This window comes from Dendrobates tinctorius, unplaced genomic scaffold (assembly GCF_039654945.1).
Source record: "Dendrobates tinctorius isolate UK_male_01 unplaced genomic scaffold, ASM3965494v1 ptg000267l, whole genome shotgun sequence".
Lineage (NCBI taxonomy): Eukaryota > Metazoa > Chordata > Amphibia > Anura > Dendrobatidae > Dendrobates > Dendrobates tinctorius.
Window position 1 is genome coordinate 1,271,488 of NW_027361934.1, and position 13,983 is coordinate 1,285,470.

The 13,983-nt window shown below is 46.2% G+C and overlaps 1 protein-coding gene across 4 annotated transcripts in view; it reads left to right on the plus strand.

Moving 5' to 3' along the window:
* The window catches only part of TNRC6A (trinucleotide repeat containing adaptor 6A), a 66,927-nt gene that overhangs the window by 32,464 nt on the left and 20,480 nt on the right, over positions 1–13,983 (plus strand). The gene's annotated exons all lie outside the window — the stretch shown is intronic.

The window sequence follows — 13,983 nt, forward strand, 5'->3', positions numbered from 1 at the left end:
CTTGTCTGCATTGTGATATTTTCCACCGAAAATCTGATCTCACGTCCACCCCTCTGCCAGGATCCCTAGCGATCCGTTTCGATTTGTGGGAGAACCCAGCAGCAAGTGTTCAATTCCACTACAGCACCTCCTACAAGAGAAAAATACTTTTTGTTTACAGCCTATTCCCATGGAGACCGACCACCGCTGCTAGACACTAGAACATGCTCAGCGCTTACAAGCTCTTGATTCAAAGCTATGGCTCCCTGGATTGCGTTATTCCTTCCTGTTCCCGGGCCATCTTCAGAGCAGTGTTTGCAAGCTAAAAAAAAAAAAAAATATTCACGGTTGGTCGTTCTCCAAGGCAACATGCTTGTAAGTAAGTTTTTCTCAAAAGTGGCTGCAAATTTGAATGCATAGTAAATGGCGAAAGTATTCGTTTTTACAAGCACTATTCCAAAATATCCGTATGCGAAGATGAGAACGACCCCTTTAAGTATATAAAGGGTCTGCCCAACTTTTAAGAATCATTCTATTTAATTTATAGAATTATTTTATGTAAAAAGAGGAAATATTTTGTTAAAAAAAATTGCATGATACCTCAGAGCTGCATTCCCAATTGTCATTGGAAAGGTGTCCTCAGACGTTCCCTTCTGCACGTTTTGGCCTTCTTTTTTTGGACGTTGCTAGGCCTTGTGTTTGCATCACCTGCAGTAGGAAGCCCTGAAGAAATGACTACGTAACCCATCATCCTTATCGCTTTTTTGCATTTTTTTGTTTTGTTTGTTTTTTTTCAACGTCCTGACAACCAGACTTTGCCTGGGGTCGGTTAATCATGTTTCCGGGATTGTTTTCTGGGCTCGTGTTTTGCACGTTCTTGTGGAAATCCTGACTGTGGTCGTGCGGCGTCGGGGCCTGTTTGTACAAGCCGGAGTTTACGAGTTGTGCATACATTTCATGTCTCATTATGGAGGCCTTCATCTTGTGGCGAGGCATTTCCTCCCGAGAGGTTTGCTTGTCGGTCACTCGCTCAGTCTGATCTTGGCAGTCACTTTCCGAAGCTGCAGCTGAAGATGTTGACAAGCCGGGCTACATTGAGGTAGAATAAATCCACATTAATGGGCCTAGAAAAATGGCACTTCCAAATAAGCATGGCATCCAAAAAGGTAAGGAAGCATATGGCCATAAAATCACAAAGCTTTATTAACCCCTTTCTGACATCAGACGTACTATCCCGTCCATGGGACCCGGGCCCCTATGCCCATGGACGGGATAGTACGGGGGGAGCGCAGCTGATCGTGGCTGAGTGTCAGCTGATTATCACAGCTGACTCCCGGCACTATGTGTCAGGGGCGGTCACGGACTGCCCCCGACATGTTAACCCCTTGCACACCGCAATCAAACACGATTGCGGTGTACCGGGGGTTAAAGGGAAGCATCGGCAGGGAGGGGGCTCCCTCTGTGCTTCCCTGAGCCCCCCACAGCAGCACAATGTGGAGTGCTGCTGCGGGGGTCTCCTTCCCTGCAGGTCCCCGAATCCAAGATGGCGACGGGTGCCTGCAGGGAGCTGGCTTCCTCAGTGCCTGCAAAACGCAGGCATGAGGAAGTATAATTCTATGCCTGTGACAGATCGCTGATCTGTCACAGTGATCTGTGATGTGACAGATCAGCTATCTGTCACATGACAGCTATGTCCCCCCTGGGACAATGTAATAAAACTAAAAAAAAAAAAAAAAGTGTAAAAATTTTTTAAAAAATCGCTAAATAAATTAAAAAAAAAAAAAAAAAAAAAACCTAATTCATTTGTTGGAAATAAAAAAAAAAAACAATAGTACACATATTTGGCATCGCCGCGTTCATAAAGACCTGCCCTATAAAACTGTCCAATTAGTTAACTCCTTTAGCGAACCCCTTAAAAAATTAAAATAAAAAACGAAGCAAAAAATGATTTATCATACCGCCGAACAAAAAGTGCAATAACGCGCGATCAAAAAGACGCATATAAATATCCATGGTACCGCTGAAAACGTCATCTTGTCCCATAAAAAACGAGCCGTCACACAGCATCATCAGCGAAAAAATAAAAAAGTTATAGCTCGCAGAATAAAGCGATGCAAAAATAATTATTTTTTATATAAAATTGTTTTTATTGCATAAAAGCACCAAAACATAAAAAAGACAAATGAGGTATCGCTGTAACCGTACTGACCCGAAGAATAAAACCGCCTTATCAATTTTACCGCACGCGGAACGGTGTAAACGCACTCCCCCAAAAGAAATTCATGAAACGCTGGTTTTTGTTCATTCTGCATCCCAAAAATCAGAATAAAAAGCGATCAAAAAATGTCACGTGCCCGAAAATGGTACCAATAAAAACGTCAACTCGTCCCGCAAAAAATAAGACCTCACATGACTCGGTGGGTTAAAATACGGGAAAATTATAGCTCCAAATATGATGATGCAAAAACTATTTTTACAATAAAAAGCGTCTTTTTAGCGTGCGACAGCTGCCAAACATAAAAACCGCCATAAATAGTAAATCAAACCCCCCGTTATCACCCCCTTAGTTAGGGAAAAATAATAAAATAAAAAAATGTATTTATTTCCATTTTCCCATTAGGGCTAGGGTTAGGACTGAGATTAGGGTTAGGGGTGTGTTAGGGTTAGAGTTATAATTGGGGGTTTCCACCGTTTGGGCACATCAGGTGCTCTCCAAACGCAACATGGCGTCTGATCTCAATTCCAGCCAATTCTGCATTGAAAAAGTCAAATGGTGCTCCTTCCCTTCCAACCTCCGCCATGCGCCCAAACAGTGGTTTACCCCCACATATGGGGTATCAGCCTACTCGGGACATATTGCAAAACAACTTCTGGGGTCCAATTTCTCCTGTTACCCTTAGGAAAATAAAAAATTGGGGGCAAAAATATCATTTTTGTGGAAAAAAATGATTTTTTTTATTTTCACGCCCGGAAGTTATAAACTTCTGTGAAGCACTTGGGGGTTCAAAGTGCTCACCACACATCTAGATAAGTTCCATGGGGGGGGTCTAGTTTCCAAACTGGGGTCACTTGTGGGGGGTTTCCACTGTTTAGGTACATCAGGAGCTCTCCAAAGGCAACATGACACCAGCAGACCATTCCATCAAAGTCTGCATTCCAAGACGTCACTACTTCCCTTCCGAGCCCCGACGTGTGCCCATACAGTAGTTTTCTCCCACATATGGGTTATCAGGGTACTCAGGACAAATTGGACAACAACTTTTGGGGTCCAATTTCTCCTGTTACCCTTGGGAAAATAAAAAAAAATTGGGGACTAAAAGATCATGTTTGTGGAAAAAATGATTTTTTTTTATTTTCAAGCCCGGGCGTTATAAGCTTCTATGAAGCACTGGGGGTTCAAAGTGCTCACCACACATCTAGATAAGTTCCTTAGTGGATCTAGTTTCCAAAATGGTGTCATTTGTTGGGGGTTTCCACTGTTTAGGCACATCAGGGGCTTTCCAAACGCGGCATGGCGTCCAATCCCAATTCCAGCCAAAAAAGTCAAATGGCGCTGCTTCCCTTCCGAGCTCTACCATGCGCCCAAATAGTGATTTACCCCCATATATGGGGTATCAGCGTACTCAGGACAAATTGCACAGTAACCTTTGGGGTCCTGTTACCCTTGGGAAAATAAAAATTGGGGGTGAAAAGATCATTTTTGTGGAAAACATGTGATTTTTTTAATTGTACGGCTCTACGTTATAAACTTCTGTGAAGCCCTTGGGGGTTCAAAGTTCTCACCACACATCTAGATAAGTTCCTTGGGGGGTCTAGTTTCCAAAATGGTGTCATTTGTGGGGGGGTTTCCACTGTTTTGGTACATCAGGGGCTCTCCAAACGTGACATGGCGTCCAATCTGAATTCCAGTCAAAAAAGTCAAATGGCGCTGCTTCCCTTCTGAGCTCTGCCATGCGCCCAAATAGTCGTTTACACCCACATATGGGGTATCGGCGTACTCAGGACAAATTGCACAATAACTTTTGCAGTCTAATTTCTCCTGTTACCCTTGGTAAAATAAAAAAAATTGGACCTGAAGTAATTTTTTTTGTGAAAAAAAGTTAAATGTTCATTTTTTATTTTTTTTTTTAAACATTCAAAAAATTCCTGTGAAGCACCTGAAGGGATAATAAACTTCTTGAATGTGGTTTTGAGCACTTTGAGGGGTGCAGTTTTTAGAATGGTGTCACTTTTGGGGATTTTCTATCATATAGACCCCTCAATACAAAATAAAATGGTGTTGCAAAAATGAGAAATCACTGGTTAAATTTTAACCCTTATAACTTCCTAACCAAAAAAAATTTGGGTTCCAAAATTGTGCTGATGTAAAGTAAACATGTGGGAAATGTTACTTATTAAGTTTTTTGTGTGCTATATCTCTGTGATTTAAGGGCATAAAAATTCAAAGTTGGAAAATTGTGAAATTTTCGACAAATTTCCGTTTTTTTTTCACAAATAAACGCAAGTTATTTGAATGAAATTTTACCACTAACATGAAGTACAATATATCACGAGAAAACAGTGTCAGAATCACCAGGATCCATGGAAGCGTTTCAGAGTTATTACCTCATAAAGGGACAGTGGTCAGAATTGTAGAAATTGGCGCGGTCATGAACATACAAACCACCCTTGGGGGTGTAAAGGGGTTAAAGTCCATACAAAAAGTACATATACAGAATATATTGTCTCAGACTACCACTACCATTCATGATGCAAATGTGAACAGCTCCAATATAAAAATGTACAAGTGTACATAGAGCATATACGACCTTGCAGTATCCCGGTCCCCGACGCGCGTTTCAAGTTTGCTTCGTCTCAGGGGATAAGTAATATCCCCTGAGACGAAGTGAACGCGAAACGGCGTGGCACATTTTGGGGTCCTATGGACTATACATACAGGCATTACGCGTATCTTTAGTTAGCCTACCATTCCTTGTTTTACAGTCATATGTTAAAGTTTGTGCACCCCTTTTAATGTTAACCTTTTTTCTTTATAACAATTTTGGTTTTTGCAACAGCTATTTCAGTTTCATATATCTAATAACTGATGGACTCAGTTATATTTCCTATGCGGCCTCAATAGTAAAAGATAGAATGTTAAAAATGATAAAATAAAAAATCGGGGTATATTTACCTTCCGACGTCCCGCGCTGCCATCCCGGGCCTCAGCGTTCCCAGCGATGCCTTGCGAGACCTGTGATGACGTTGGTCTCGCGTTACTATAGCGATCTCGCGAGACCACATCATCACAGGACCTTGCCGCAAGGCATTACTGGGAACGCTGAGGCCCGGGATGGCAGCGCGGGACGTCGGAAGGTAAATATACCCCGATTTTTTTTATTTTTTTTTTTACAGGGGTATGGTACCCAGGGCCTGGAGAACAGTCTCCTCTCCTCCACACTGTGGGTACCAACCGCACATGAGACGCTTAACTTCCCGCATGGTGGACATAGCCACATGCGGGAAGTAAGCGATTCTCATGCATTCCTATGGGTGCGGAATCGCGGCAATTCTTTGCGATTCTGCACAAAAGAATGATCATGCTGCGATTTTTTTCCGCGATGCGATTTCGCCACGGAAAAAAGCGCATCATTAGCACAGCATGTGCGGAATGCCATAGGAATGCATGGGGGGAGTTCTGTACACGATTTTTAAACGTTTTCGCAGCAAAAACGCTTAAAAATCGCATCATGGGCACACAGCCTAAATACCTTTTCTCATGATTTGGTACACCTGGCTATGAAGTTCAAAGCACAATGAGGTTACAAAACCAATTTAGTGCTTCAGGAAGTCAGTAAAAAGTAGTTAGGAGTGTTCAAATCAAGAAAATGATAAGGGTGCCCATACTTCTGCACCGGTCAAATTTTGTTTATATGCAGATTGCACATTTTCTGTTAGTAGAATAAACCTCATTTGAATCCAGAAATATAACTGAGTCCATCAGTTATTAGATATATGAAACTGAAATAGCTGTTGCAAAAACCAAAATTGTTATAAAGAAAAAAGGTTAACATTAATAGGCGTGCCCAAACTTTAACATATGACTGTATATGTGCTATCGTTGCTATATCATAGGCATTATTATATGAAAAAGTGCTGCAATGTATTTTTATGTCTCATTATCACAACATGGTAGACATTAATCTTGTTAAAACGGAAGCACTGCTCTTTTCCATTTGGCAATATTGCAGACATTCTCTTTAGATATAAATGAGCTCTGCTATCTTACTATTTGTATTTACCAGCGTGATTTTTTGAGTCTATGGCTGACAAAGTTTACATTTAGCAGGACTATCAAGCCTCCTGAGGCAGCATACCTGACATGTGATGATTAATCCTTCTGAGACAATATATTCTGCATATGTACTTCATTTAAGGATTTATATTTGTCCTGTCATTACCTAGCTGGAGGTTTTATCTGCCTAGTAAGAATACTGTTATATTTATGTCACAACTGTGTAGGAACTATTTAAAATAGGAGTAATATTGGTATTCTACCATAGCATTATTGTGGTCACTTATGATCCAGAGGTGGTGCTGTTTTATTTTTCATATTGTTCTACTTTTGTGCAGCATGTAACTTACAACTGCGTGTATTTCATTGCTTATGACATATACACTCTGCAGTGTCATATTGGATATATCTCCTCATTTTTAAACTGCCTGTCTTTTTGTATGGACTTTAATAAAGGTTTGTGATTTTATGGCCATATGCTTCCTTACCTTTTTGGATGCTACATTGTGGTAGAGTTGTAGGAAATTAGAAAGCGGATCCACTGCCCCCCTTTCTGCAAACTAGGCCCTTCTCATCCATGACATGTTGAAACTTGATGGTTTTCATTATGGGAGTTAAAGGGCTCATGCAGACGTCTGAGCACGGACCAGTCGCGGGTCTCCCTACCTGTGGTCGGTCCGTGCTCAGATGTCAACGTGAGCCTTAAGAATTAAGAAATAGGAACAAAAACCGTTGGCACAACCCTGAAGATTAAAGGTGGTGCCCAAGTAGGATCCCAATCCGTGAATCTGATATATGTAAGAACTTGGCACACACCAAGAGCTCTGATGCAGAAAGGTGATTTTTAATAGATAACAGTACATACATACACAGACGTTTCGGTCTAGGACCTTCATCAATGTACGATATAATGCACTGTGAGATTCTTAGTGACTGGGCTCTGTGAAATGGATCAGTCCTATGAGGAGGCACATGTAGCCGTCCCACGTGGTAATATGCAGAGTGTGGACGCGGTATCCGCAGCGAATCCAAGGTGGCACCTTGGATTCGCGGCGGATACCGCGTCCACACTCTGCATATTACCACGTGGGACGGCTACATGTGCCTCCTCATAGGACTGATCCATTTCACAGAGCCCAGTCACTAAGAATCTCACAGTGCATTATATCGTACATTGATGAAGGTCCTAGAACGAAACGTCTGTGTATGTATGTACTGTTATCTATTAAAAATCACCTTTCTGCATCAGAGCTCTTGGTGTGTGCCAAGTTCTTACATATATTTAAGAATTAAGAAAAGCTGCCCTCCAGAACTAATGGTCTAGTGCTCCCTGTCGGCCTTTCTTTCGGATTCCTTCCCTTTCTCCGTGTCCCCCGAAATGTCGCAACGGGCGTGGATGGGGGGTGTCCCTAGGTGCAGATTTTGGCTGAGATGGAGCTGTGAACACCTTGTTTCATGGACATGCTGTGGTGTGAGTGCTGTGGATTGCGTACACTTGTGTTGCAGCTTTTTACCCCTTAGTGATGGGGCCAGGTTTTTGAAATCTGTCCAGTGTCCCTTTATGGGGGTAATATCACTTCAACAAATTACAGTGATTTTGAGATTTGTTTTTTTTTTTTTTTTTTTTTTGTGGCACATTGTAATCTCTATATATAAATCTGAATGTGTGTGTGTGTGTATCACCAACCAATCACGAAGCAGCAGAGCGGGGCTGAGGACAGATACAGCAGTGCATGGAGAGCGGGGTTATGGAGGAAGACAGTCTTCAGGACAGGGGCCGAATAGTGCTGGCACCCTCCCAACCCTGTCCGGCTCAGTCGGCACTCCCCGTCGCGAACTGCGCTATCCCCTCTCTCCCCTGCAGCTTTCCGGCCTAAATTTAGTCCCCGGCTTCTATGGCGGGCTACTTGAGCGCTAGGCCACGCCCCCCGCAGGCCGCCCAATCACACATGCTGCAGCTCCGGCAAGCGCCGCCCGTGCTAGGCCATGGCCCCCCCGCAGGCCGCCCTATCACATGTGCTGCAGCTCCGCTCTAGCTCCGCCCACTCCAGCCGAACTAACAATCTGCGCACCTCGCTCTCCTGGTCCCGGCGCCACCGCGTGTGGTGCATGGAGAGCGGGAATGTGGAGGAAGGAAGACAGAGCGGGGCTGTAGTGGGAGAGCGCAGGAAAGCAGGGCTGTGGACGAAGAGACCGGGGCTGTGGAGGGTGAGAGTGGGACAGCAGGGCTATGGAAGAAGAGAGCTGGGCTGTGGAGGGTGAGGGCGGGACAGCAGGGCTATGGAAGAAGAGAGCTGGGCTGTGGAGGGTGAGGGCGGGACAGCAGGGCTATGGAAGAAGAGAGCTGGGCTGTGGAGGGTGAGGGCGGGACAGCAGGGCTATGGAAGAAGAGAGCTGGGCTGTGGAGGGTGAGGGCGGGACAGCAGGGCTATGGAAGAAGAGAGCTGGGCTGTGGAGGGTGAGAGCGGGACAGCAGGGCTATGGAAGAAGAGAGCTGGGCTGTGGAGGGTGAGAGCGGGACAGCAGGGCTATGGAAGAAGAGAGCTGGGCTGTGGAGGGTGAGGGCAGGACAGCAGGGCTATGGAAGAAGAGAGCTGGGCTGTGGAGGGTGAGGGCGGGACAGCAGGGCTATGGAAGAAGAGAGCTGGGCTGTGGAGGGTGAGGGCAGGACAGCAGGGCTATGGAAGAAGAGAGCTGGGCTGTGGAGGGTGAGGGCGGGACAGCAGGGCTATGGAAGAAGAGAGCTGGGCTGTGGAGGGTGAGAGCGGGACAGCAGGGCTATGGAAGAAGAGAGCTGGGCTGTGGAGGGTGAGGGCAGGACAGCAGGGCTATGGAAGAAGAGAGCTGGGCTGTGGAGGGTGAGGGCGGGACAGCAGGGCTATGGAAGAAGAGAGCTGGGCTGTGGAGGGTGAGGGCGGGACAGCAGGGCTATGGAAGAAGAGAGCTGGGCTGTGGAGGGTGAGGGCGGGACAGCAGGGCTATGGAAGAAGAGAGCTGGGCTGTGGAGGGTGAGAGCGGGACAGCAGGGCTATGGAAGAAGAGAGCTGGGCTGTGGAGGGTGAGAGCGGGACAGCAGGGCTATGGAAGAAGAGAGCTGGGCTGTGGAGGGTGAGAGCGGGACAGCAGGGCTATGGAAGAAGAGAGCTGGGCTGTGGAGGGTGAGAGCGGGACAGCAGGGCTATGGAAGAAGAGAGCTGGGCTGTGGAGGGTGAGAGCGGGACAGCAGGGCTATGGAAGAAGAGAGCTGGGCTGTGGAGGGTGAGAGCGGGACAGCAGGGCTATGGAAGAAGAGAGCTGGGCTGTGGAGGGTGAGGGCGGGACAGCAGGGCTATGGAAGAAGAGAGCTGGGCTGTGGAGGGTGAGGGCGGGACAGCAGGGCTATGGAAGAAGAGAGCTGGGCTGTGGAGGGTGAGGGCGGGACAGCAGGGCTATGGAAGAAGAGAGCTGGGCTGTGGAGGGTGAGAGCGGGACAGCAGGGCTATGGAAGAAGAGAGCTGGGCTGTGGAGGGTGAGAGCGGGACAGCAGGGCTATGGAAGAAGAGAGCTGTGCTGTGGAGGGACATGGATGTAGAGCGTGGCTGCGGAGGGATAGAACGGGACGGCGGGTGGAGAGTGGGGCTGCAGAAGGAGAGAGCGTGATAGTGGGTGGAGAGCGGGGCTGTTAAGAAAGACAGCAGGGACCCACAGGTAAGTACTATGCCCGGGCAACGCCGGGCTCTTCAGCTAGTTTATGATGGTAAATTTAGGTCGGTATGTTTCTGTTTATTTTTAAAAAATATCAGAAATTTGACAAATGTAAGAAGGAAAAAAAATTGCAATTTTCCAACTTTGATTATCCCTTTAATCCAGATAGTCATAACACAGAAAAGCATTAATAACCGTTCCCTCATGCCTGCTTTACATCAGCACCATTTGATGCAGAAAGTTGTCAGCTGTAGTGTACAGCCAACAGCTGCTGGCTTGTCATCTGTATGGGGATGCTTATTTTTTTTGTATCATAGGTCAGTAAAAAGTATTGGTGGTCATTAAGGGGTTAAGGACGTTATTTCCTATCACTAATACGGACTGTCTGTGCCCAATACAGCACATTAAAGGGGTTGTCCAGAGCTGAGACATTCATGACCTATCTTTAGGGGATAGCTGATCAGTGGGTCACACACCGGCATGGCCTATTACAGCTGGTGCTATACACAGGACTAAGGCAATCGATCATGTCCGCTGGTCAGCAGACCTCTCGCTTCACTGCAGCTGCTGTTCTTCTACTGATTAATGGGCCTGGCATCACAGATGCGTTACGCCAGGCTAGCAAATCACAGGAAGAGTCACGGCTGCTATTGGATAAGAGGCTGTTCTGAATGCTACGTAGCATCCAGCAACCACAGATTACTGACGTGGTCAGCGGATCGGGTCCTGTGAATCAATAATAATACTTTATTTTTTTATATAGCGCTAACATATTCTGCAGCGCTTTACAGATTGCACACATTATCCTCACTGTCCACCAGCACTGCTGGTTATCAGCTGTGACCAGCGGCGGTCGGACAGTGTACAGCGCTGTGCTGTTACGGATCTGAACATCTGGCTTCTGTCAGAGCCGATCGACGTTGCACCGTATCGGACCCCCACAGATTTTTAGATTTGCCATATCAAAGTCCTCTACAACCCCTTAAAATTTAGGAAACCATGTGTAACCCTGCTCTAAAAATGAAGTGGCTGATAACTGGGAACAATAGACCAAAACGTAGCTGCATAGCATCATCTCTTATTGTAGAGACACAGGATAACAGATGCAGGTCCCGCAGCTGCTCTGTAACTCCATAGAAGTGAATGCAGGAACGTGCGACCACCCCAGCAGGCGCCCACGGGGCCGTCCTATAGAAGTGACTGCAGGAACACATGCGATCACCCCAGGAGGCGGCCCCGGGTCCGTCCTATAGACGTGAATGCAGGAACATGTGTGACCACCCCAGCAGGCGCCCCCGGGTCCATCCTATAGAAGTGAATGCAGGAACATGTGCGACCACCCCAGCAGGCGCCCCCGGGTCCATCCTATAGAAGTGAATGCAGGAACATGTGCGACCACCCCAGCAGGCGGCCCCGGGTCCGTCCTATAGGAGTGAATGCAGGAACATGTATGACCACCCCAGCAGGCGCCCCCGGGGCCGTCCTATAGAAGTGAATGCAAGAACATGTGCGACCACCCCAGCAGGCGGCCCTCGGGGCCGTCCTATAGAAGTGAATGCAGGAACATGTGCGACCACCCCAGCAGGCGCCCCCGGGGCCGTCCTATAGAAGTGAATGCAAGAACATGTGCGACCACCCCAGCAGGCGGCCCTCGGGGCCGTCCTATAGAAGTGAATGCAGGAACATGTGCGACCACCCCAGCAGGCGGCCCCGGGGCCGCCCTATAGGAGTGAATGCAGGAACATGTGCGACCACCCCAGCAGGCGCCCCTGGGTCCGCCCTATAGGAGTGAATGCAGGAACATGTGCGACCACCCCAGCAGGCGCCCCTGGGTCCGTCCTATAGAAGTGAATGCAGGAACATGTGCGACCACCCCAGCAGGCGGCCCCGGGGCTGCCCTATAGGAGTGAATGCAGGAACATGTGCGACCACCCCAGCAGGCGCCCCTGGGTCCGTCCTCCTTACTGGGTGGTTACGTCACATTTATGGCACTTTAGAATACCCTGTATAATGGTTATGGCTGCCTTCTCTTCCTCCAGAGTTTGGAGCGGTGGCTGATCCCGCCTGCACCCCCTTCTCGCGTCCCCTCGGCCCTGCGTCACCGCGCCTGTTTACAATATGGGGTTATTTTTACTCCATGATTTAGTGCCGCTGGAATCTGTGTTTTGTTACATGAATAGCTGCCGGCTGCAGTTTAGGACCTGTTGCTAGGAGCTTTCTGGATGTTTTTTTTAGGTACGCATTCAGACTCTAGGGATTGTTCCAGAGAAATGAAGTCTTGCCCTCATCCGCCTCCTCTTTTTTGTTCTTTTGTTTTTTTTATATGGATTTCAATAGAACAGATAGGAAGTAAAATCCCTCCCTCCACATCACTTCATCCAGGGCTATGGGGTTTTGTTTTTTTCCTTCTCGAATATGGGTTTGTCTTGTGCATTGAAAAAGTATTCATACCCTGTGAACGGTTCCACATTTTTTGCACGTTACATCACGTTTCGCACATTTATTATTTTATGATCCAAACAATACGTAGCAGGTGTTTGTGAAATGTAAACAAAATGATTCAGGGTCATTCCATGGTAACTTGCGTTACATTCACAAGCCAAAAACTGAGTTAATAATGGCTACAAACTGTCCTTTGAAGGCAGGCACCGTGTTATTGCTTGGTAACTTACGTTACACAATGTAGTAACTTGACGTTACAATACCATTGCTTCATATGAGAAGTAAACTTATTGTAACGTAAGTTACTAACTGTGGTGTAACGCAAGTTACCATGGAATGACCCTTCATGGTTTTCTAAATATCGTAAAGACATAAATCTGAAATTTGTAGGGTGCATTCATTGCAACTTTCGCTGCAATTACTGCTGCAGTCATTTGGGGTTTACTAGAAGTGACATTTTGCCCCTTCTTTGCACTCTCGCTCAGTACAACTTCAATGGAGACGTCTGATCAGCAATTTTCATGTTGCCACAGATTGTTAGTAGGATTTTGGTCTGGACTGTGACTGGGGCCGTTAACACACATGAATATGCTCTGATCTAAACCATCCATTGTACCTCTGGCAGGATGTTTTAGTGTCTATGTCCGGCGTATCCCCTCCCCCCCAGTCTCAAGTTTTCCTCCAGGATTGACATGTATTTAGCTTCACCTATTTTCCCATCAACTCTGACCAGTTTCCATGTCCCTGCTGAAGAAAAGCATCCCCACAGTATAACGCTGCCACCACCATGTTTGATGGTGGGGGATGCTGTTTTCAGGGTGATGTGCAATGTTAGTTTTCCATCACACATAGCATTTTGCATTTAGCCCTAAAAGTTATACTTTGGTCTCCTCTGACCAGAGCACCTTTTTCCACACGGTCGCTGTGTCCCCCACATTGATTTTTACAAATTGAACAGGACTTCTTATAGCTTACTTCTTGCCACTCTTCCAGAAACACCAGATTTATGGAGTGTACGACTGAATACAAATGTACAACATACGTGTTTTTTTAAATAATTAGAAACCATTTATCATTTATTTTGCACTTCATCCCAGTCTTGGCCTCTCACCTAGCCAGATCAGATCTCATACTTTGCACTGACGAGGGTCAATACCCCCGAAACACCATGTCTGCCAATTGGGATTTGTTTTTGGCTTTTATCCTGAGTCATGTTACAAGGCTCGTTAAAGGGTCGATATTGACTTGTAGGATCGCTACTTGCAATAGGTGGTGCTAGAATCCAAGTTCCTTTCCTCTCTGAAGAGGCAATTTGCATATTTAATTCCTCAGAGGAGCATTCACAGCAGTTAAGTCTCCTCATACTGGCATGCCAGACCTAGCATGTCACTCTCCACAAAGAGAAACCTTACACCTTAGTTCCCTTTACACTTCACAACTACTTGTTACTTTGTGTTTGTATATTATTATTTATTATAGTTCCATTTATATCAGATAAAATCCTAATAAAATACATTTGTTTGTGGGTGTAGTGTGGAAAAATTCACGGGGTATGAAAACTTTTTCAAGGCCCTTGGTGTATAATAAAAATGTATTCAATAACC